This window comes from Felis catus, chromosome B2 (genome assembly GCF_018350175.1).
Source record: "Felis catus isolate Fca126 chromosome B2, F.catus_Fca126_mat1.0, whole genome shotgun sequence".
Classification (NCBI taxonomy): Eukaryota; Metazoa; Chordata; class Mammalia; order Carnivora; family Felidae; genus Felis; species Felis catus.
This window is the reverse complement of record NC_058372.1, coordinates 62556350-62582757: the sequence shown is the minus strand read 5'-3', so window position 1 is coordinate 62582757 and position 26408 is coordinate 62556350. Positions and strand designations below refer to the sequence as shown.

Sequence of the window (26408 nt, the reverse complement as noted above, 5' to 3'; positions counted from 1 at the left end):
TAGACTGGAGGGTAAGAAATTGTTCCCTATTCTTATCTTCTTATGGGGAAGCAGTAATATTTGAGTTGAAGAGTAAAAATCATGACAGATTTTGTTTAACAGTCACAGCATCTACATTTAAAAATATGTTGGAATGCATTTGTTGTTTTGGTAATGATAAAATCCAGGTCACAGAGAGCAACGCTTTATAGAAACACCAAGGAGACAGTCATAGTACTTTTTCAAGTTGTTGGAGTTCTTAGGTTTCTGTTATATCTTTGTTGAAGGTTACAGGGCATCCATTTCTTATGTGTAATGTAATGTAGTCTAACATTAAATCGAGTCGTCTTTTAATTTTAACTTGCCTAACATCTTATTGTAACACTGCCAGGAAAGTAATTTTAAAAATATGACCAAACCAAAAATAGACGTCATTATACAAAGGCTAGTAAATGCTCAAGGAGGTCAAAAGCTCTTTAGAAGCATTAAGTAAAATTTGTAGCTCTCTAGAGAAGTAAATACATATTATTTTCCTATGGAGCAGTAGTCTTGACCAAGAAGAGAATTGTGTTGTCATGAACCTTAGTTCAAAGTCAAATGGTGAGTCATTATCTACGATGTACAGGAAATTTAGGATTCTCCTTCATATTCCCTTGAGAAGCTATTGTACAACTAAGACTGGAAGTTCTAATTAAAGAAATACCAACAAGTCAAACAAGCAAACAAAAAAACCCACAAAGAAATAAAAAGACAAATGAAGCTTAGAACTAACTGTAACATTAATTTCATAATAAATCACTTCGTCAGTCATAGTGGTGTTCATCTAGCTTAACCACCTGTACCTACCTCTAGCTTTGATTTTCCTGAGTATAGTTTGATGATGATGGTTACTGCTAAGTACCTCATAGTCTTTCTCCATTTATGACATGATGCATGGGAAACATCTTTAGCTTTGGGAGAGAAACTTGCTCTAGAAATGTGAAATTCATTTGGATGATAAAACAGGTAATGTCACCACTGATGTAAATGAATTGCTCATTACCAGCATGCACAAAGTTATGTTCATGGTAAAGTGAAAACCTGTCTTAATGAGAAAATTTAACAATTTACATACACACTTGTAGGATATGCTCTTCTAGAGCATTTAAAAATGTGTATTGTTATATTTCAGGTTGAAAAGGTGATTTTTTTTCAGGTTCTATGATACATGGGTCATAATCATTCAGCAATATTGCTACTTAGCCATATATGTAATTAATATGTTGCAAAATTCTAGAGTTGGTAAAATAGAACAAGAGAAATGTTAACAATACGTTTTTGTTTAGCAATAAGATATTTTACAAGGCAGGGCGCCTGGGTGGTTCAGTCAGTTGAATGCCCAACACTTGATCTTGATTCAGGTCATTTTCTCATGGTTCATGAGTTCAAGCCCCATGATGGGCTCTGCATCGATGGCAAGGGGTCTGCTTGATATTGTGTCTCCCTCTCTCTCTTCCTTCCCCACGTGTGTGCATGCATGCACATGTTATGTCTCTGTCTCTCTCAAAATAAATAAAATTGAAGATATTTTACAAGGCTGTGATAAATGGTGATCACTTACTAAAGTTCATGAATCAGGTGATTTCATTATTAATATTATTAAACATTGAATCAGTAGATTCCATTTGGAGACTTCATTCAGGGATTTGTTTTCTTAAAAAGGTATTACTATTGCTCCAACCATTTTAAAAACTAACCATAAAATCCAAAGAGTAAGTTCAAGAAAAGCATCTATATTAGAGTACAATATAGCATATTTCCCTACATAATTAATTTCATGAATATTGCTGGGCTATCATGTTGCCTTGTCCAGCACTCCTGGGAATATTAGAGAGACAGGATAGCTGCACTTAGTGCAGTGTTATAATAATAAGTTTAATTAAGATAAAACAACAATAATTCGATGGTTTGACTATGAAATTGGCAACACTTCTTCCTCTGTGCTGCCAAAGTTATAATCTCATGAGTGTGTATGTCAGCTGGTTTAGAAGAGCTGAATGAGGGGAGTTTTCCTTTCAGGCTTCCTCGAGGAAAGTGTAGTTTCTTCTTGTTCAGCCAGTTTTCTTGTTTACTCAACACAATAACTTGTAAGACTCTCAGCACCAGTAAAGTCCCATAGTCACCATCTCAACCTCATACCTATGTTGCTTCTGTAAAATCTAGACCCCTGTGACAATGAATGTTTAATGGCTTTTGCCACAGGATGGGTAACTTCTCACTTTTGACCAGAAGGCTAAGAAGCCTTCACATGTGCAGATTTGTCACCTGGATATGAGATTGAAGACAGTAGTAGATGTGTCAACCAACCTCAGCATTTTACTAATTTGCTGATTATTGGTGCACATGAACCTGCTCAGACTATAGTCTAGGGATGGTGGGCACAAACATGACCCTAAAATCTGTATTTGTAAAGACACATGGAATTAATTAGGTCCAGATTTATTCCCTTCTTGAGAATGCCCTCAAAACGATCACTCACAGATGAATCTTAGCCTCTCTATAGTAACAAATTATCCCCAAATATATATTTCATATTTATTTATGGGGCGCCTGGGTGGCGCAGTCGGTTAAGTGTCCGACTTCAGCCAGGTCACGATCTCACGGTCCGGGAGTTCGAGCCCCGCATCAGGCTATGGGCTGATGGCTCAGAGCCTGGAGCCTGTTTTCGATTCTGTGTCTCCCTCTCTCTCTGCCCCTCCCCCGTTCATGCTCTGTCTCTCTCTGTCCCAAAAATAAATAAAAACGTTGAAAAAAAATTAAAAAAAAATAAATTTTGGTGGCTGTGACTCTGCTGCATGTGTCATTTGAGGACCGAGGATTCAGGAGTAGCCCAAATTTAGGACATGCTGGTTTTGTGGCAAAAAGAAAAAGCAAAAGAGATGAAGGAAACTCAGAAAGCCTCTTAGAGCTTAGATGCTTCATAAAACCTTGCTACTCAAGGTTTAGTCTGATGAACAGCAATTTCAACAGCACTTAGGGACTTTATTAAAAATACAGTATCTCAGGGCCCCACTACACATACTATATATGAACCTTTATTTTAACAAGATCTTCAAGTAATTCATAGACACATTAAAATTTGAGAAATACTGGTGTGCATCCTACTTCCTCAAGTTCACTGACCAAAGCCCTTCACATGGCCAAACGCAACATGAATCAGGGAACCATGTAGGGAGAAACTGCACTGCAAAGGGCAGGGATAAATAAACTTTCAGGAAGACAGTAAAAAGAACTTGAAAAGAAACCCCACAAAATAATCTATAGTCCCTAAAGCTGCTGCATATACTCAGTGAGACTATATCTTGAGGCAGCCTAATCATTGAACATAACTACTAACCTAATTTTCATTCATTGATTCTACTTTTTTCCTGAAGAAAGCTTCAATTCCTAATTCCATATAACTGTTATTCAACAAGTAAAATGCATTGCATATGCTCTTTACTCACCTGAGTATTGTCCAAGTTTAAACAGATCTCCTTTCTTCAGCATTTTCCTTGGGTTGTGCAGCCTACTATTCTGGTATAGTAGCCAATATGAATAGCCAAGCCATTCAAGTGGGGTAAACTAGAATTGAATCTGACTCTTTAGTATCTGCCTAGCATAAAAAAAATAATGAGGCTGTTTGGTCTTTCCTTATTAATATATAATATTTCTATAATATGGTTGCATCAGATTTGTGGTGGTTGTGCTATTCTTGTGAGATCCTAGTGTGATTGTGCCAACATCATAGAGCTTTTTCATATCAGCTGCTATCAAACCATTCCTTTTCCATTCTGCATCCAAGCAATTGATTATTTGAAGTTATTATTAGGACTTTATCTTAATTATTTTTTTTAATCTGCTGAATTTTCACCTGAATTTTTTAAAATTCCAGTATAGCTAGCATTCAATATTGTATTAGTTCCAGGTATACAATATAGTGATTCAACAATTCTATGTATTACTCAGTGGTTATCATAAGTGCATTCCTTAATCCCCATCACCTATTTTACCCATCTCCCACTCATCTCCCTATAGTTGAGTCTGTTTTTTGTGTCTCCTATTATCTTGATCATTTGTTTTGTTTCTTAAATTGCTCATATGAGTGAAATCATACAGTATTTGCCTTTCTTTGACTGACTTATTTCACTTTGGCATTCTACTCTCTACAGCCATCCATGGTGTTGAAAATGGCAAGATTTCATTATTTTTTATTGCTGAGAAATATCCATTGCGCGCGCGCGCGCGCACACACACACACACACACACACACACACACACCCCACATCTTCTTTACCCATTCATCTGTTAATGGACATTTGGGTTGAATCCATCATTAGGCTATTGTAAAGAATACTGCAATAAACATAGGAGTGCATATATCTTTTCAAAATACTGTTTTCATATCATTTGGCTAAATATACACTAGTGGATTACTAGATCATATAGCAATTCTATTTTTAAGTTTTTCAGGAACCTCTATACTGTTTTATACAGAGGCTGCATCAGTTGCATTTCTACCAACAGTGCACAAGATTCCTTTTTCTCCACAACTTCAAAAACTCTTGTGTTTTTTTATTTTAGCCATTCATACGGGTGTGAGGTGGTATCTCATTGCGGTTTGATTGCATTTCTCTGATGATGAGTGGTGTTGCATGTAGCTAATTTTCCCAAAACTATTTGTTGAAGAGACTGTCTTATCCCCATTGCATATTCTTGATTCACTTGTCAAAGGTTAGTTTGACCATATAATTGTGGGTATGTTTCTGCGCTGTCTATTCTGTTCCACTGATCTCTGTGTCTACCTCGTGCCGGTACTATACTGTTTTGGTTACTACAGCTCTGTGGTGTATCTGGAAATCTGGGATTGTGTTACTTTCAGTTATGTTATTCTTTTTCAAGATTGTTTGGCTACTCAGGGTCTTTTGTGGTTCCATACAAATTTTAGGATTATTTGTTCTAGATCTATGAAAGTTGGTGTTGGTATTTTGATAGAGATTGCATTAAACCTGTAGATTGCTTTTGGTAGTATGGATATTAAACAACATTTGTTCTTCTGATCCATGGACATCAGATATCTTTCCATTTGTTTGTGTCATCTCCAACTGTTTCATTAATGTTTTAAAGTTTTCAGAGTATAGGTCTTTCACCTCCTTGGTTCAATTTATTCCTAGGTATTTTATTATTTTTGGTGTAGTTGTCATTGGGATTGTCTTCTTAGTTTCCCTTTCTGCTTACTTCATTATTAGTGTATAGAAATGCAACAAATTGCCGTATATTAATTTTGTATCCTTTGACCTTACTGAATTCATTTATCAGTTCTAGTAGTTTTTGGTGGGATCTTTAGTGTTTTCTGTATATAGTATCATGTCATGTGTAAGTAGTGAAAGTTTTACTTCCTCCTTACCAATTTGGATGTCTTTTTTTTTTTTTTTCTTCTTGTCTGGCTGCTGTGGCTAGGACTTCTAGTATTATGTTGAATAAAAGTTGTGAGAATGGACATCCTTGTCTTATTCCTGGCCCTAGGGTAAAAACTCAGGTTTTCACCACCAAGGATGATGTTACGTGATCATTTTTTTTGGGGGGGGGGGAAAGAGAGAGAGAAAGAGAGAGACACTGTGAATGGGGGGAGGGGCTGGAGGAGAGAGTATCTTAAGCAGGCTCCATGCCTAGTGCAGAGCCCAACGTGGGGTTTAGTCTCACGATTGATAACATGACCTGAGTGGAAATCAAGTCGGTTGCTTAACCAACTCAGCCACCCAGGTCCCCTCATATATCACCTTTATTAGGATATGTTCCCTGTAAACCTACCTTGTTGAAGGTGTTTATTGTGAATGGGTGTTTACTTTTCCAAGTGCTTTTTCTGCATCAAGTAGACTTGAAAAGCTTTATTTGTGCCCCCAAATGTTGTTTGCTAGTCAGGTCTTTGAAGACTGGAGACCTATGTTCTACATTCCTTCCAAGATTTTCTCATTCCCTCATTATTGAAATGGACCCAAACTGTCTTAGAGAGTTTGACAAGACTTATGGAGCCCTTATCTTAAACAATTGCTACTGATTCACAGAAGAGATAGATACAATATTATTATCTGGAGGAACCAAGAATTCTTTGCTTTCGCATCAACCTTGAAAGATGAGGCTGAAAAATCAAAATATGGGCTTTATGAGTTTTGTCAAAATCTCTGGGACAGTTTGGGCTCATCCTCATAACATGGATAGAGGCATCTGGGAGAAACTTTTCTTGTAGCTCAGATCACTGTACATATATATAAAACCAAGTAATTAATGGGAGAGACTGAGAGTTGCAGCTACTTTGGTATAATATGTAATCCTTTATTGATGTGTTGAGATATTGAGGCATCAGTGTCTGAAAATTTCCAAATTAGATGGGAAGACCTATAAGAATAGACTTCAAAAGAACACTTGCAAAATATAAAAGGCATAAGATTCCATTAAACAGATAGATTAAGATCATACAAAATCACAAATTACTTTTTAGAATATGTAGTGGGTAGGAGGAAGAACATACTAAGATTTTAAATGCTGTTTGGTTCTCCACCTGATCTTTTTTAGAAAATCCTGACCATCTCTGCTAAAAAAAAAAAGTATATCCTCCAATAAGGTTTGCATAACATCTGAATATCTGGACTCTTTGTATTTTTTAGTAGTTTTAAATTAACAGCAATATTGAGCATAAAGTACATTTACCTCTTGTCCCTACACCAGCACATCCTTCCCCACCATCATGATTTAGTTCTTCCTTGCATGAGTGGCAGTAAGAATCTGCAGCTGGTGTCTGAATATTCCCTTAAATATTGTATCCTAATAATCTTTCACAAGGTGCATATTTACCTTCCATGGGCCAAATCTCACACTGTTTTTAACTGGTGATTGTTTCTTTTCTTCTGAATTAAATTCCTTTATTCTCTTACCTCTTTATACTGCCTGTGATTCCCTCTATTCCATCGGAATCATTTTCTTCTGCCTTTCTTCCCTCAAATGGTAGGACCTCTTGTTTTTGTGATGTGCATGATAATTGATGATAGGATTATTATCACTAATGATTGTGCTGGATTATAATAATATCAATTATACATATTGGTACATACCATTTACAGGTGTTTGCTCTGTGCCAGGTACTATATGAAGCACCTAAGAAATATTATCTCATTTAAATCCTAGCATCAACTCTGAGGCGTAGGTATTATTATCTTCATTGACAGATGAGGCAAACGAGGGAGAGAGGCTTTGTGAGTTAGTGATTTTATCAATGGTACAAGACATACTACACAAGAGCAAAACCTTTTAATGCACTTTCTATGCTGATCAGACAGTGTAATTTGGTCTCCTCACTGTAATATCTTATTTTTGATATGACTGTGCTTGTACATGTCATGAGAGGAACATTTATTTCTTTAGCTGACATGTACCTTACAATTACTCTATGAAGAAACTTGTGCTTACTGCCCTGGACCAGATTTCAGACCTATATACAGTGACAATCTCTTTACCATAATTAATCCATATCAAATAGATCTCTGTTGAACAGCTGAAAATCATTTTCTTTCAATTTCAGGGGACAGTATCCATTCAAACAGAAGTTTCAGAGAGTTCACATTTCTTTAAAGGGATAGAAAATACATTTGGTTTAACTGCTCACATAGTACTATATTCTTTGCCCCTTCACAGTTTAATCTCTAAAGCTGCCTACCACAAAAGACTGGTCTCTATTGTATAGTGGTTAGGTGTGTAGGCTCTCGAGGTAGTCTGGCTCACCTAGTACCTGGTTTCATCACTGCCTATGAAACTTGGGCAGATTACTGAACTTTTCTAACTCTCAGTTGCTTCCTCTAGGAAGTGGAAATCATGATTGAGCCTGTCTTGTAAAATTGTGTGGATTAAATAATCTATGTAAAGCATTAAGTGCAGGACCTTACACATGGGGAAGCACTCAATATATATTAGAACCTATCATCATTATTAATAATAATAAAAATATGTCTATACTCCTTTATGTACAGCATAGTCATTAAAAGCATGGGCTCCAGGGGCAGGTCCACATTTGCCAGCTATGTGACATGAGGAAATCTCCTTCACTTACCTGACCCCTAACTTTCTCATCAGTGTAATGGACATACTAAGAATACATACTCCATAAGGTAGTTAAAAATGTTTTGAATTAGATAATATACGTTAAGTGCTTGCTTAAAAACTGAATAACTATTGCTATTATTATTCTTTTCATAAAGATTTCCTCCCTAGATGTATCTATTTGTGATGGTTTTCTCCTATAAATATATAAAGGGCATGCTATTTATTACAACAGATATCACATGCTGAGTTGCATGGTTTATCTTGTTATAGGAATATACTTCCCTCCATCTAGATTTTAAGTCCCTCCATGAAAGGTATTGTTAACATCGTCATCCACATAAGCTACCCTATTCATATCTCCATTTAAAATAGATTTGCATATGATTGACTGTAGGATGCACATACTATATGGATGCTTGAGTAAGTCATAAATCATTCATTCAACACAGATATTGAGGCACTGTGTGCCTCATCAACACAGGCACTGTGTGCCTGGCACTATTTTCGGCTCTGGAGTTATCACAACAAATAAAGAGGTTTCATTTCAAGAAAGAGGTTTTGTGTATTTCCTTCTGTGACAATTTGGGGTTGAGAACATGCTGGTGAAAGATGAAAGTGGAAAGATACAGCTGGAAAATTTTTGATGTTGAGATGGTTAGATAGATCATAAGGAGGTCAGGATGTTGATTATGTTACAGGGACGCCTGAGGTATTATTCTTTTGAGTCATGAACTGCTGTACCATGTTCCCTTTAGCAGCTTGGTTTTTGCTTCCCTGTCTCATTACTGCAATTCTGCCCCCGGCCCTGCCTTTCCCCTGTGTCCATCACTCATGCCTATAACACTTATTGGACTTTTCTCTGTGACTCAGATGTTTGCTTAAATTGTGTCTCTTCTTTGATATTTATCTGATATTTTTATGTGGCACATAGAGAACAGTTTATCCATTTAAGGTTGGTAATAATTGATCAGAGGTAATCAATAAAAGAAAGTGGAGGCAAGGGTAATCAAATCTGCATATACTGTTTTTGTTTATGTAATAACCATCTGTGTGGTTTATGAAGATTAATCTGTGCTTAAAGTGCCAAATAAAGTGCACAGTACTACATGTAGATCATTTATATTCTCTTGGTGTTGTTTTGTAGGGAATAGGGGTGGAGAGGATAGATTACAAGGTAATGAGATCTTCATCTGAAATGTAAGCCTCTGGTGAGGCAGAGATTTAAAAAAAACTTTTCTACTTGTTGCAATTGTAAGAAATCCAGTATCAGAGATGCTCTATTTTACTCATGAGATTTTGGGGCAAATGTGGTCCACGACTGTGATTCTGTCTTCCTCTGATTTTATCATATTCTCTCACTCATCCAGCAGCATCTGTTTCCTAAGTTATGTTTCATTCATTTCTTTATATCCTGGTGTACTGAGATATGACATTCAAAGACCTATTTAATACTTCCTGGGGAAGTTAATAGTGCTGAATGACATGTTTTTGGTCACTCTGATACATTTAATGGCAGAAACAGGACAGGATGAACTGCTTTTCTCAGTTCTGACTTAGTCTCTATACATCCTTTTGACCCATCACAAAAGGAATGAATCTTAAAAAGGCTTCTTTCCTAACCCACCTCTACTCCTTCTGAACCTAAATAATATCCCTGAAAGTAAAAACCCAATGCTTTTTTTGTGTGTATATTTCTTGAAGCTAAAACTCTGCCTAATGTATAATCTTGAAATTGTTCCATGAGACTCACAGAAATCTTAGACAAAATCATCAAGCCAGGCAACTTAATTTAATAATGAAAATAAGATAAAAATGAGGTGGAGTGACTGCGTATTAAACATATACTACATTCAAGTCTAGCACTCAGTAAGTTATCAGATATTTTCAGCATAGCCAAGACCACAGCTCATCGAAAGTCTTTTAAAAATTATGGATTAATGTAAGGTCATGACCTGAGGGTAGGATGAGGTGGGTGCAATCTTGGGAAGTACTGGGAATCTTTCTGTTCTGTAGTTGACTTTGAAGAGTCAAGACTGAAGATAGTCCACCAGATTTGAAAAACCTAGTTGGTTCTTAGATTGAGACTGAGATGCTGACTGAATTGTCTGGTAATAAAAATATCTCTGTGATAACTGATTTATAAAAGTTTGGTTTGTATATTTTATGTTATTTTAAGGCAACAATTTAGAACGTTTTTGGTACTAAAAGATATGTTTCAAAAGAAAAATTCTATTTTATTTTGTGTTTTATTTTTTAAAACTTTATTTTTCTCAGAACAGTTTTGGTTCACAGCAGAGTTGAGAGTTACACAGTTGCAGTATTATACTAGTTTCCGGTCTTTGTTCATTTGTTTTCTTTCTTCAATTCCACATATGAGTGAAATCATATGGTATTTGTGCTTCTCTGACTTATTTTACTTATCATTATGTCCTCTGGATCTATCCATGTTGTTGCAAATGGCAAGATTTCATTCTTTTTTATGGCTCAGTAATATTTTGTTGTGTACATATGTCACATCTTCCTTATCCATTCATCTATCAAGGGATGCTTGGCTGCTTCTATAATTTGCCTATTGTAAATAATGCTGCAATAAACATAAGGGGACATATATCTTTTCAAATAAGTATTTTCATTTTATTTGGGTAAATACTCTAGTAGAATTACTGAATCATGTGGTAATTTGATTTTTAAGTATTTGAAGAACTCTACACTGCTTTCCACAGTAGCTGTACCAGTTTGTACTTCCACCAAGAGTGTAGAAGGGTTCCTTTTGTTTCCCTCCAGTCCTCATCAACCCTTTTGTTTCTTGTGCTTTTGATTTTAGCCATTCTGACAGCTATGAGGTGATATCTCATTGTGGTTTTGATTTGTATTTCCCTGATTATGAGTGACGTTGAGCACCTTTCATGTATCTGTCAACCATCTGTGTGTCTTCTCTGGAAAAATGTCCATTCATGACTTCTGCCCATTCTTCAGTTGGATTATTCATTTTTGAGGTGTTGAGTTTTACATATTCTTTATATATTTAGGATATTAATCCTTTATTGGATATATCATTTGCAAATATCTTCTCCCATTCTGTAAGTTGTCTTATAGCTTTGTTGATGGTTTCCTTTGCTGTGCAGAAACTTTTTATTTTGAAGTAGTTCCAATAGTTTATTTTTGCTTTTGTTTCCCTTGTTAAAGGAAACATATCTAGAACAATGTTGTTGCCACATCCAGTGTCAGAGAAGTTACTGTCTGTGCTCTCTTCTAAGATTTTTATGATTTTAGGTCTCACATTTAGGATTTTAATCCATTTGGCGTTTATTTTTGTGTATGGTGTAAGAAAGTGGTCCAGATTCATTCTTTTGCATGTAGCTGTCCAATTTTCCCAAAACTATTTGTTGAAGAGACTGTCTTATCCCCATTGCATATCCTTGATTCACTTGTCAAAGGTTAGTTTGACCATATAATTGTGGGTTTGTTTCTGCGCTGTCTATTCTGTTCCACTGATCTCTGTGTCTACCTCGTGCCGGTACTATACTGTTTTGGTTACTACAGCTCTGTGGTGTATCTGGAAATCTGGGATTGTGTTACTTTCAGTTATGTTCTTCTTTTTCAGGATTATTTGGCTACTCAGGGTCTTTTGTGGTTCCATACAAATTTTAGGATTATTTGTTCTAGATCTATGAAAGTTGGTGTTGGTGTTTTGATAGAGATTGCATTAAACCTGTAGATTGCTTTTGGTAGTATGGATGTTATAATAACATTTGTTCTTCTGATCCATGGACATCAGATATCTTTCCATTTGTTTGTGTCATCTCCAATTGTTTCATTAATGTTTTAAAGTTTTCAGAGTATAGGTCTTTCACCTCCTTGGTTCAATTTATTCCTAGGTATTTTATTCTTTTTGGTGTAGTTGTCCTTGGGATTGTCTTCTTAGTTTCCTTTTCTGCTTACTTCATTATTAGTGTATAGAAATGCAACAAATTGCTGTATATTAGTGTATAGAAATACAACAAATTAATTTTGTATCCTTTGACCTTACTGAATTCATTTATCAGTTCTAGTAGTTTTTGGTGGGGTCTTTATTGTTTTCTATATATATATTCATGTCATGTGTAAGTAGTGAAAGTTTTACTTCCTCCTTACCAATTTGGATGAATTTTATTTCTTTTTTCTTGTCTGGCTGCTGTGGCTAGGACTTCTAATAAAAGCTGTGAGATTGGACATCTTTGTCTTGTTTGTGATCTTAGGGGAAAAGTTGTCAGTTTTTCACCACTGAGGATGATGTTAGGTGGGTTTTTCATAGATGGTCTTTATTATGTTGAAGTATGTTCCCTCTAATTCTACTTTGTCGAGAGAGTTTTTTTTATCCTGAATAGATGTTTTACTTTGTCAAATGATTTTTCTGCATCTACTGAACTACCCATTGGTTTCTATCCTTTGTCTAGTATATGTGATGTATCATGTTGTTTGATTTGAAATATTGAACCCCCTTACATCCCTAGAATAAGTCCCACCATTCCATCATGGTGAATGCTTTTTTTTAATGTATTGTTGGATTGAGTTTGCTCATATTTTGTTGAGGAATTTTGCATCTATGTTCATGAGAAATATTGGCCTGTAGTTTTCTTTTTTTGTAATGTATTTGTCTTGTTTTGGTGTCAGGGTATTGCTGGCCTTGTATAATGGATTTGGAAACTTTCTGTCCTCTTCTATTTTTTGGAATAGTTTGAGAAGAACAGGCATTAACTCTTCTTTATATGTTTGGTAACATTCACCTATGAAACTGTCTGGCCCTGGACTTTTGTGGGTTTTTTGGGGGAATTTTTTGATTAGTGATTCAATTCCATTGCTAGTAATTGGTCTGTTTAAATTTCCTATTTCTTTTTGCCTTAGTTTTGGCAGGCTATATGTTTCTAGGAATTTATCCATTTCTTCTTGGTTGCCTAATTTGTTAGCATATAATTTTTTATTATATTTTCTTATTATCCTTTGTATTTCTGTGGTGTCATTGTTATTTCTCCTTTTTCATATATAATTTTATTTATTTGAATCATTTCTCCTCCTCTCTCTCTCTCTTTTTTAGATGAGTCTGGCCAAAGGTTATTAACTTTGTTGATATTTTCAAAGAACAAGCTCTGGGTTTCATTGATGTGTTCTATTGGCTTTTTTAGTCTCTATTTTATTTATTTGTGCTCTAATCTTTATTACTTCCTTTCATCTACTGGTTTGTGGTTTTGTTTGTTCTTCTTTTTCTAGTTCATTTTGCTGTAATATTAGGTTGTTTATATGAGATTATTCTTGCTTCTTGGGGTAGATCTGTATTACTGTAAACTTCCCATTTCAAACAGCCTGATGCATCCCGAAGATTTTGGACCATTGTGTTTTCATTTTCATTTTTTTTCATGTATTTTTTAAATTTCCTCTTTGATTTCTTGGCTTACCCATTTATTGTTTAGTAACATGTTATATACCTCCATGTAATGGTGTTCTTTCCAGATTTTTTCTTGTGATTGATTGGTAGTTTCACACCATTGTGTTTGGAAAAGATGCATTACATGATTTCAATCTTTTTGAATTTTTGAGACTTGTTTTGTGGCTGAACATGTGACCTCTTCTGGATAATATTTGATGTTTTAAATACATATTGAAAAAATATGTATTCTACTGTTTTGGGGTAGAATATTCTGAATATATGTTAGATCCATCTGGTCCAACATATCGTTCAAAGCCACTGTTGCCTTATTGATTTTCTGTCTGAATGATCTATCCATTGATGTAAATGGAGTGTTAAAGTCCCCTCCTATATTTGCATTGCTGCTGATTTTTCCCTTATGTATGCTAATAATTGCTTAAGTTCAAAATTTTAAGTTGAACACTAAGTTACCAACAAAGGGCTACTCTGCCTGAGGTTTGGCCTCTCCTGCTTCTCATGACATACTCCAAGGCATATACAAACAACTTCTGTAAACAACAGTTAGAAAGCCACTATGCTAGAATTTAAATTTCTAACAGGCTACATAGGCCAGTGGTTGAAAGGACAGTCTCTGAAACCAGATGATCTGGGTTTTAATTCTAGCCCTGGGATTTTCAGATCTTGTGAATTTGGGAACATCCTTCAACTTTCCCTGCTTCATTTCCTTTAACTCTAACATGAGTATGAAAATACTAATAACGTAAGGTAGTATGAATTAAGTGAGATATTTTAAGGGTTCTTAACTGTTTATTGCTATGGAACCCATTGGTGCAATTGAAAATAACATTTTTATCCAATCAAAAAAAAAGATATACAGAATTATAGTAGAAACCAGCCAATCATTTTGAAATAGAGTTATCCAATTATTAAAGATCATATGATATAATAATATATGTAATTCTTTACACATTAAAAACAAGATCTGATGATGAGCATAATAACTCACAATTTCAATACAGTGATGAGTATAAACCATTATTTCAAGATATCAGTTGTAGGCATAATTTATGATGAAAACATTTGTGATTTACACTGAAGGAAATGCTAAATTTCTATTGAAAGAATTGCTAAATTTCAGTTAAAATTTAGTGAAAATAAATATGTAATTCCCATTCAAATTTATGAATTCCTAAATTTTATTGAACTCTGAATTAAGAACCCTTGTATTAGAGGGTTTAGCCACATATCTCATAGATTAGGGTTTAAGGCATATTTGTTGCTATGATTATTACCATCATCATCACCATTGTCATTATTACAGAAAGTAGGAATATATATTTGGAATTATTACTGTATGAGTTATGTTTGAAGATTCTTAGGAGACACTAAAAATTAAAGTTGAGTATTCTGCTAACAATATGGAATAAAATATGACAATATCAACTTTTATTAAAACTATCCAAGGATATTTTCTTAAAACCAAAATACCAAAGATTACAAATATCAACAATTAGGTGACCTGCTATATCTAAAGTGTTTTTCACTTGTATCTGTTTTTCAGTTTGTTTTTTTTTTTTTTTTACTTTTCAGTGATAATTCTATGCTGTTGTACCCATGTCATCACTCATCTCCACATTTTGTCATACTGAATAGAAAAATAATTTGGCTTTAAAAACTATCGAAAGTTGTATAAATCTCTTCAGAAGTTTCTTGAAGAGGGAGCAACGGCACAAATCTATGATCAATATCCAGTGAAACTTCCTAAAAACTTTTCTTATCCATCTTGTCTCTCAAAGACCCATTTATGGGCATTCCTCCCACCAGTGAGTCCTGTATTCTCTAGTTCACATATCATAAGGGTATAGCTCAATAAGTTGTTACAAACTTAACTTACCAACACCTAGATCAAGAAACAGAAGTCCCCTCTTGCTCTCCTTTGGTATTAACCTGCCCCCAACAATAATATTACCTGACTTCTTAAAGTTTAGATTAATTTTGCCTGTTTTTGTTCTTTTAGAAACATACCATACCCTTTAGTATGGATCAATTCAAGCAACATTATGTTTTTGAGTTGCATCCAAACTAATTCATGTAGTTGAAGTGATAAATTGCTGAATAGAATTCCATTGTGTGAAAATACCACAATTTGTCAATTCTTCTTTATGAGCATTTAGATATTTTCCAGTTTGTAGCCATTAAAAATAGTGCTGTAATGAATATAACAGTTCTTATTCTTAGCTGAACACAGGAATGATTTCCGTTTGACATTCACCCACAAGTGGGATTATTTGGTCTAATCATATAAGCTAAAACACAGGATGGAATTATCAAATCAGACCCACATGAATTACAGAGATCTTATCCCTTAGCAAACTTTATTAAATAATTTCAATTTGAAGGCAATTGACAATTTCTGAGAGAGTAGAGAGAGGTTTAGGACAACAAGGGTAGTTTCTCAGGACCTGTCTTTGTTTGTCCAACATGTGGCTCAAAATAATAGATAAGATCTCTATGTTACATCTGCAAAGTCACTTCACACAGCAGAAGCATTTAAATTGTGAAGCCAGAGAGCTGTGTAGCTTAGGTGAAATTCTCCAGAGGGTCATTTCTTAGATGCGCTGGGTTCTTTTTCTATAGGTAATCCTTAACCAGGACTTCCTGACAAGGGCATTTCAGAGATAAGGTCACTTCTTCCTAGCAAATATCATTAGTCTATTTATCTATAAGTCCATTTATGAAGAAGATTAGACTGGATGACCCAGGAGCCCTTCTCTCAAGGATGTTTTCTTGGTGTAGTGATTGCATGAAAACTCAGTTGTTTTAACTCCTTGCTCTCAGCATAGACAGCTTTAACAGATACTGCCAGTTTTACAAAGTGGTTGTACTAATCTTCTAACAGTAGTATATGAGCATTCTGATTGCTCTACATCCTCACTAACACCTATTTCCCATTGTTTTCCTTTTCTTTTTTTTAATGTTTACTTATTGTTTAGAGAGAGAGAGAGACACAGAAACCGAAGCAGGCTTGTCTCTGAGCGCTCAGCGCAGAGCCTGATGTGGGGCTTGAACCTGCCCACTATGAGATCTTCACCTGAGCTGAAGTGAGGCACTTAACCAACTGAGCCACCCAGGTGCCCCTGTTTTCCTTTTCTTGATTATGATAGGTGTGTAGTGAGATCTCTTTGTGGTTTTAACTTACCTTTCTGTGATGATTGATGAAGTTGAACTCATATCTTCATTGGTTTTTTTGGATATCCTCTTTTGTAAAGTATTTGTTCAGCAATTTTTGCCCATTTTGTACTGGATTTGTGTGTTCTTTTCCTATTGATCTATAAAGGTTTTTATATATTAATGATAGTTTTTTTTAAACATTCATCACCACGCATAGTTACAGAATTTAATTTTTTCTTGTGATGAGAACTTTTAAGATTTACTCCCTTAGAAACTTTCAAAAATATGGAATGCTTTATGAATTTGTGTGTCATCCTTGCACAGGGGTCATGCTAATCTTCTCTGTATTGTTCCAATTTTAGTGTGTGACCAAAATGAGCATGAGGATAGAATTCTTAAGATATACTATAATGAATATCTTTTCCACTCCATGTGCTGCCTTTGTATTCTTATTAGTATTTTTTGATGAATAGAAATTCTTAATTTTATCATCTAGTTTTCCATGTCTTTTTAAAATCTAAAGTGGCCTACTGACATTCCAATTTTCTTCATCCATTAGTCCTAATTTGGGAAATAAAGGACCCAGGGAAACCTGAGTGAAGATGATGCCTTAGAAGGGAAGGAAGAGGAGAACCATAAATGATTTTATGCTAATTTGACCATTTCACACAACCACATAATTTTTATTGTCACATCTTATGTTCTGAAGGGTTAGCCCTGTAGCCTTCTGACAGTTTTGGCATTAGAAGATCTGAGAATGTTTGTTTTTTTGTGGTTCAGCAGTATCTATTTGCTACTTTTGCTTCAAAATATATTGCCCAATCTCTACTTTCCACATCAGATAAACAGAAAGTGTGTGTGTGTGTGCGTGTGTGTGTGTGTGTGTGTGTGTGTGTTCTACCCAGCACTATAACCAAGTACATTCCATATCTGCTTTTGTTCCTTAGATACAAAGAATTTTTTTAGTTTTAGAGAAAAATGGACTTTATGACCAAGCTTCCACTTCAGCTCCTTCTAAATGTTTCACTTCTTTGAACAAAGCAAATACCATATGATTTCATTCATGTGTAATTTAAGAAATAAAACAGATGAACTTATGGGAGGGGAGAAAAGGAGAAGGAAACAAACCATAAGAGACTCTTAACAGTAGAGAACAAACTGAGGGCTGATGGAGGGAAGTGGGTGGGGAATGGGCCAGATGGGTGATGGGTATTAAGGAGGGCATTGAGCATTGGGTGTTGTATGTAAGTAATGAATCAGTGAATTCTGCTCCTCAAACCAATATTACACTGCATTTTAAATAATTAGAATTTAAATAAAATTTGAAAAGAAAAAAATAAGAATAAATACGTAACTGTGTATTTGTTACTGTCAGGTTTTTGGATTAGCCATTCTAATAAGTATGTCGTGATATAGTCATTGTTGTTGTATAATTTGCAATTCTCAAATAACAAGTGATATTAAGTGTATTTGCATGTGCTTATTTGTTATCTGTATATTCTCCATAGTGAGGTGTCCAGATCTCTTGCCCATTTTCTGATTGGGTTTCCTGTATTCTTGTTGTTAAGTGTTGAGTCTTTGTATGTTTTGAATACAAGTCTTTTATCAGATACATATTTTGCCTACATTATCACCTGGTCTAGGGCTTGTCTTCATTCTCTTAGTAGTGTCTTTCTCAGAGCAGACGTTTTTAATTTTAATGAAAGGCAACAATTTTCTTTCATGGATATGCTTTTAGGTATGCATCTAAAAGTATCTTGCCAAGCCTAAGAACACCTAGAATTTCTCCTATGTTTTCTTCTAGATGTTTTAGGATTTTGCACTTTACGTTTAGGTCTATAATCCCTTTTGATATGATTCTTGTGAAAGGTATAAAGACTGCGTTTAAACTGTTCTTCTTTTTTTCAATATGGTGTCTAGTTATTCCAGCATCGTTTGTTGAAAAGACTCTCCCTTCTCCATTGAGTTGCCTTTACTTTTCTGTCAAAGATCATTTGACTATATCTGTGTGGGTCTGTTTCTGGGCTATTTTTAAAATAAGTAAAACTGAATATATCGAAAAGTTAAGTAGTCAAATCTTACTTATCCAATGGTTCATTTTACTTATAGATTGTCTGTAGCTCTTTTCCTCCAAGTGTCTCTGATGTGGAGCAATGCTCTTACTCAAATAAGACCTACTCAAATGGTTGGGAGTGGGGAAGAAAGAGAAAGAAAAAAAATCCAAGATCCTTTTTTCTCTGTTAGAAACATAAGGTGAACAGTGAGGAACGAGGTTGAGATAAAGTGAAGTGTTAGGATTGTGGAAATGAATTATATTCTTTCTCAGGCCCCTATTATCCCTAATTGAGTAGTCTATATAGAAAATAGGAGTGGAAAGAATTTGGTGGATGCTATTAAGGGAAAGACCTTGCAAAGTGTGAGATTCATTCTCTTCACCTTGTGAAATTTTTCACTTCATTCACGGTGGCTAACACAGTTTTCAAAGCCTTTATGTCGTATTCATCACCAGAGAAGGCTTGGCCTATTCAAGATTTGATAGTCTTAAAGACCTACTTCTGTGACAATTTGCCTTCACTAAAAAAGGGTTATACATTAGTATCTGGGATGTCATATCACAAAATCTTAATTTTTTTCTCCCTGCAGATTAGCAGGTGATATCCTTGGAGTGTCTTTCTGAAGAGCATAGTATAACCTAATTTGGAAGGCAAATAAAATGCCTTTACAAACTTTAATGCTAAATTGGCAATGTACAGTGCTTGACAAAGTATCATTCAGCACATTTTCTAAAAGAACTCTATATGTTAGTTGCCTATTGCTTTTTTCAAATGCCCCCAAATTTAGTGGTTTGAAATCACAATCTTGTATTATCTTTCATTGTGTCTGAAGCCAGGGATTTACTAAGGACTCAACCAGGCAGTTCTCCCTTAGGGTCTCTCCAACAGCTATGGTCATCTCAAAGCATGACTTAGGCTGGAGGATCTGCTGTAAGGTGGCTCACTCCAACTGTAAGCTGGCTGGTGATTTAATGGTGGCTATTGGTCTCAGAGACCTCAGCTCCTTCCACCGGGGTCTCTTCAATGGGTAGTTTGAACATCCTAATGGCATAGTGGCTGACTTCACACAGAATGAGCAATCCAAGAACCCAAACACCCAAAGTAGGACTTACAGTCTTTTTTTTTATAACCTATCCTTGAAATTCAGTCACTCTCACTACATTTAATTGGTCAACAGTACCATGATTCAGCATGGGAGAGTACTAAACAAGGGTATAAATAGTAGGAGGCATGGATCATCAAGGACAGCTTGGAGCCTCACTACTGCTCAAACTTCCATTTAATATTTTTTAGAGGTATCTAATAATTTTTATCATTTTAAAATGTGTATATTTTAAATTACTTTTTCCCCCACAATAGCTCCTTAAGTGTAAACCTGTTCACTATTTTTAATACTTCCAGAATTATTTCATGTTTCTGTAGTTGCAATAGTCTAATAATTTAAATTCTTGTTCTTCTCTAATATTCTTTAAAAGTTAAGGGGAAAATATTTCTCTATAATAGCAATGTGAAAATTTAGAGCCATCTACTAAAATCTAGTTCTGTGCCTTTTAAGGAGATAGTCTATATTGGTAGTTTGTGTGCAGTAAGTTTTAAGATTAGATACAGTTAAGCTATTATGGGTTTCACAAAGTTAAATAAGCTTTGTTTTCTAGCTGTATTATTTCACAGCATTAGCCTTTAATAAGTTACGTTTTCTGCAGATCTCCAAGAGGGAATAATCAACATTTCCCAAAGTTATTGGACCCCTTAACCTGAGGACATTTTGTATTTGCATTTCATGAAGCATAGTTTAGAAAGTATTAAATGTCTTATTTTGTCCACATCTTCTCTCTATTTAAATTTCAGTATTAACAGCAGTGTTTATGTTTGACTTTTTCTCCGTGCCTTTCTGAACTTTATTTCCCCTTGCTACAGCCATCATGTTTGTTTTTTAATGCAACTGTCACCCAACTACATACAAATCTTCAAACAATCTCCCAGTTTTTCTTAGGATAAAAACCAATCTCTTTAAAAGCCATTGCATAGTCTGGCCCCTTCACCTGTGCCCCCTTTCTCTACATGCACACTGGCCTTTTCTCGGTGTCTAGTAATTGCTATGCTCTTCCCACACCAACAGATTTTCATTTGCTTTATCTTCTGCCTAGACTCCTCTTACCTTCCCTTTATACCTGATTAATTCCAACTGTTTTTTTGTATCCAAGATCAAATTTTACTTGAAATTTCCCTCACTAATCTTACTCAGTGAAAGCCCCCAATTATAAGCATGTTACTTTGAAGTACCTTGTATTCATTTATGTTATTATTTGATTACAGTTTGTCTCCCACAATAAATTGTAAGTTACATTCAGGCAAAGACTGATGTCCCGACTGGGGTTCCTCCATCTCCTAGATGCTGTACTGCTAATTAGCGCTAAGACATTAAGGTGCAGTGTTATGTTTTATATATTCATAATTTATGACAAAAATTATTACTATTTGCATCTCTTATTATAAAAAATATTCTCCTCATTTAGTAAAAGCATAATATTTGTCACTTTCTTTAACAACAAGCAGCCACTTAATGAGAAAGAATGAAATATGGCTTTTTGTAGCAACGTGGATGGAACTGGAGAGTGTTATGCTAAATGAAATAAGTCACACAGAGAAAGACAGATACCATATGTTTTCACTCTTATGTGGATCCTGAGAAACTTAACAGAAGACCATGGGTGAGGGGAAGGAAAAAAAAAGTTAGGGAGAGAGCCAAACTATAAGAGACTCTTAAAAACTGAGAACAAACTGAGGGTTGATGGGGGTTGGGAGGGAGGGGAGAGTGACTGATGGGTATTGAGGAGGGCACCTTTTGCGATGAGCACTGGGTGTTGTATGGAAACCAGTTTGACAATAAATTTCATATTTAAAAAATAAAAAAAAAAAGCAGCCACTACTATCACAAGGTAAAAATGTAGCAAAAGCTCCTTGGAGCATTAGTAGTTAGACGGAAGCCAATCTTGAGATAAAGAATTCATGCTATTTTCATGCTATCTTCTTCAGTGAAGCCATCAAAGCAATCTTCTTCATTACCCCATTCTCAATACCAATATGTACTCATTCGATTAACTATGTTTAGGAAGCTATAAAACTTACAACATGTAGTAAACTTATAGCATTTAGTAAGAAAGTACAGCAAAAGGAGCTGCCATCCTATCCCACAGGAAACAGTGGATAGTCCCAGGAAAAAGAATATTTGAAATCTGAAGTAGAGCGTTGTGAATGATGATGGTCTGGAATGTGTAGGAGAAATTGAATACAGTAGCAAACCTATTTCCAAGAAAAGTGCCACAAAAATCCTGGAAATAATCCAATGGTTAAGCATTTTTGAGCTGGGTTGGCAGTTTCATTAGTGATTAAGTAGAATCTGAAAGGCCTGGAGTGGTGGTGTGGAAGAAATGCAGCAATAGCAGAAAGTAATACCAAGTCAGTACTTCGATGTTACTGTTGGATTTCAGAATTGTTGAACTATAAAACTTGCCATGAGGAAGTGACTCATATGTGTTGCCCACTTTCATTTATATGCTCTTCTGGTGTTTTATTTCAAATAACCACAGTGTCTTACTTAAAGCAGAATCAAACTGTTCTTATAAATAGAGATACCAAGTTCTTGGAATTTATCTACTGTTGTGCCTGTGGTTTTGAGCCAGTCATTATGAATCTCTCTGTTTCATACCAGAAGTAAGCACATTTATTTAAAAATTGCCCTGGAGAAGGTTCTTAAAATTCTGTCAGATTTTGAAATGGAAATTTTATATATCACTTCTGTAAATGGTGACAATGAGACCATGTATGTATTTGTGGAGGACCTATTAAATCTGGCATTCTGCTGTATAGTTTACATAAGATATGTCTGTTATAATATTCAAATTATCATGTATAATTAATGCTATTGTTTTCAAGGTTAAGTATGCTATTTTGTTGATTTCATATACAAAGACAGCCTCTTTGTTTTCGTTCATTGATGCAAAGTCAATTATGATTTCCAGTACCTTTTCTCCCCACTGAATTCTAGTTATTCATTGCTGTGACATTTAAACTAGATTGGCCTACTCAGCAGCATTTCCTCCCTCTTCTATATGGCCTTCTTATATTACAGAAATAGTCTGGTACAAATTACACTTTGATACTCCCTTGCAGCTGGGGTTCTCTACATCTTTAGGTTCCTCCAAGCAGATACACCCACAGAAAACTTGGAGGCATAAATGAGCAGTAAGAAGGGGACAGTACCTTAAAGGCAGAGGGGTTCTTCTGGCCGTATGTTTGAGAAAACAACAAGGCCTGTGTCCTCGAGCAGAACAAATGAGGGGAGTGGATTGGCGATCATATCATGTAGGTCCTTGTAAGTGATTTTAGATACTTTGGTTTTATTTGAATGAGCCTGGAAGCCATTGGAAGATTTTGAACGACAGACCTGTAAATGTAAATGACTTGCATTTTAAAGAGATTGCTTTAGCTGATAGATTGAAAAGAGGTTGTAATGTGGCAAGGTTGGAAACAGGAAGACCAGTTAGAAGATGATGATGGCTCCAGCTGGGTATTAGCAATGGTGGCGGTAGGTGTTTTCAGATCCTGGATATATTTTGAAGGAGTGTCAAGGGATTTCCTGGATTTTTCTCAGCCCAGATGAAGGATGACTCTTACACTGAAAGAGTACAGTTGCCAGGTGTATCAAGGAGGAGAAAGCTCACCCCTACAAAATGCCATCCATAGGCAAAGGAGGATGAGGACTGAGAAATAATTGGCAGTGTGGATGTTATATGTGATGTAGACAAGAATAGTTTTGGTGAAGATGAGCATCAAAGATACATTTAATAGTTTAAGAAAGAATGGGAAGAAGGCAAATGGAGACAGTGTAGACAATACTTTTAAGGAAATTTGCTCTAGGAAGGCATAGCGATATAGTGCTTCCTGGCAGGAGTAAAAGAAACTTTTTATTTTAGATATAGGAGAAATAACCAGGCATTTATATATTAATATACTAGCAGATAAGATGTCTTAATGTAATAGAGACAGAAGAGAATTGCTAGAGAGATGTCCTTGAGTAGTAAAGAAGAGATGGAATTCAGTATTCATGTGGATGGCTTGGTTTTAGATGGATATAGGCATAGTTCATCTCTAGTAATAAGAAAGAAGGCAGAGCATATAGGTTATAGATGCAGGTTGGGATCTGGAAGTGCTTTTCTAATTGTTTCGATTTTACAGTGAGATAGGACCCAAGACCAACAGCTGAAAGTGAGTTTGGAAGAATTATTGGATCAATTAATAGGCAGGTGATGATGATATATGTCTCAGAAGGTTGGTTCAGGCTAAATCAAGTCTCCAGCCAGTGCCTTTGCAAGACTGGATATAGAGTAGGGGGAGGTGAGTAGAGAGAATTGAGTCTGAATTTTGCTAGGAGGATACTAGTAAGAACTAGGCAGGACATCAGAACACCAATCAAGAAAACTAGGGCTCAGGGTAGGTACTGATTGCAACAGTGGATGGGATCTGGAAAATACTCAGAAAAACAAGGCAAACAATGAGGGAGCACTGGATAAAGAAGAGAGGCTCAACTTTGTGTGTATGGAATGCAGAGAACCCACCCCAGGGAGAGCTATATCCTAGTAGAAAAATAAGCCCCCATTCTACTTCTAATATTCTGCTCAAGTACAAGGCAGGCTGAATTGACATGTGGAAATGCTTTGTTGCTAGAGCTTGAGATCACTGGAATAAATAGAAAATTGCAGAATTCAGCTTGTTTTTAGTCCATCTATATAATGCCAAATGGTGGATTCCTATCAATTATGTTAATGTTTTGTCCACACAAGCATGTAAATTAAAGCAAATAGTTGAATATTGGGCTTGTTCCAGCATGGTTCTGATATCTCAAAAGAAGACAGTAATTTTTAAGTGAAGCAGATAGTAATTCAAACAATTCAAATGTTTATGTATGCTGTAACATATTATTCTGTAGGAATATACTGTTATATTAGATGAGAAAGCTGTTGATAGAGAAGCAGAATATCCAAGATCCCAAAGTGGTGACAGATTCGGAACTCAATTCTGATTTTGATTAAATGAACATTTACTGACTTGCTATGTGCCAGACACCCTGCAGGGCAACTTGTTTGGTCTCATTTCCAGTCCAATGCTTTTTCTAAACAAACAAACAAACAAACAAACAAACAGCAAAATTAAAAAGAAGGTTCAAGAAAGCTTCTATCACCAAAAGAACTATTTTTTTTCATGCCAGTTAATGTGAAATAATGCTCACACCTTATATTCATGAATATATTCCTATTGTTTTCACTAATAAGTGATTTCAACTTAAATCTGTAAACATTTTCATAAGAGTAGCTATCACTTTTTCTCCTGCAGAATTCTAATGCCCATGTTGCAACTTTTTTGCTTAAAATATCATCTTCTTAAGCAGTCTGATATAAAATGAAGACTGTTTTCAATTTGTCAAAGAGGAAAAATGTTGGTGGTGTTGGTATCAGGGCAGTTAATATCAGTGAATTCATGCCCTGCCATTTCTCCAATGAACACTCAGTTTTTGACTTCAGACTAGTGTGCTAACTAAGAGATGGTAAGAAGATTGCTCCCACTTTGCGCCTGAATTCATCTTGTGGGCAGGTGTTCATAGCTACTTTAAATGAGTGTTCAGATAATATGGTGCATTTTGTCATCACTATGCCACAGCAAGTAATCAGACTTAAGAAAGAGATGTGTGCTTGAGGAAATCTGTCAATAAGTTGACAAAGTTGATCTTTATAAAGAGCTAATGGCTTGACTATTTAAATGCTTGCTTGGGAGAAGCATTATGAAGACAAAACTTCTAACAATGCCTGTGGTAGTGCAAGCTAAAGCTCCAATTATTTACTGTACTAGTATTTTAAGATCAATATTCCTTTAATTTATACAGTTTAGAAGCAAGATGGGACTTTATGTAGCAGTATTTCACTCTACCATCTGGGGAAGGTTGTTTTTTAAGAATATATATGACTACTTGAAAATTCCATCATGATGTGTGAAACTTGGCCTGGGTGATAATAAAATATATATATATTAAAGGTCTTTCTTTAGGAAACATGGGACTAGAAATTGGTATACTTGTTCTAAGTGTATTGATCAAGATCTCTGATTATCCTTTGCTGAACCTTGATGCTTTACTGAAACCTAAATGGCTTATTAATAGACCAGTGTAGGGGCGCCTGGGTGGCGCAGTCGGTTAAGCGTCCGACTTCAGCCAGGTCACGATCTCACGGTCCGTGAGTTCGAGCCCCGCGTCGGGCTCTGGGCTGATGGCTCAGAGCCTGGAGCCTGTTTCCGATTCTGTGTCTCCCTCTCTCTCTGCCCCTCGCCCGTTCATGCTCTGTCTCTCTCTCTGTCCCAAAAATAAATAAACGTTGAAAAAAAAAATAGACCAGTGCAAGTATGAATTGGCAGTTACTTTAATAAAGCGCTAACATATTAGAGAAGATTCCAAAGATATTTTCAGAGACTCTTATTTAAAAGCTGATTTGTGGTTAAAAATCCTAAACAAACTAGAATTGAGTGATCACTCAGTTCCATTGCTAAAGAAGATAATTTTCATTATTTAAAAAAAAAAAAAACACTTTTGGTGAGGCTGCCCTCACTGCTTCTACCTTCTACCTTCTATCTTTAAATTT

At 35.5% G+C, this 26408-nt stretch overlaps 1 long non-coding RNA gene and 1 pseudogene across 1 annotated transcript in view; one reads left to right on the top strand and one right to left on the bottom strand.

The window, feature by feature from the left end:
- LOC111560477 overlaps nucleotides 1–26408 on the top strand; it is a 118532-nt gene that overhangs the window by 17623 nt on the left and 74501 nt on the right. The window lies entirely within an intron of this gene.
- Nucleotides 16946–17046, bottom strand: LOC111560620 (annotated as a pseudogene).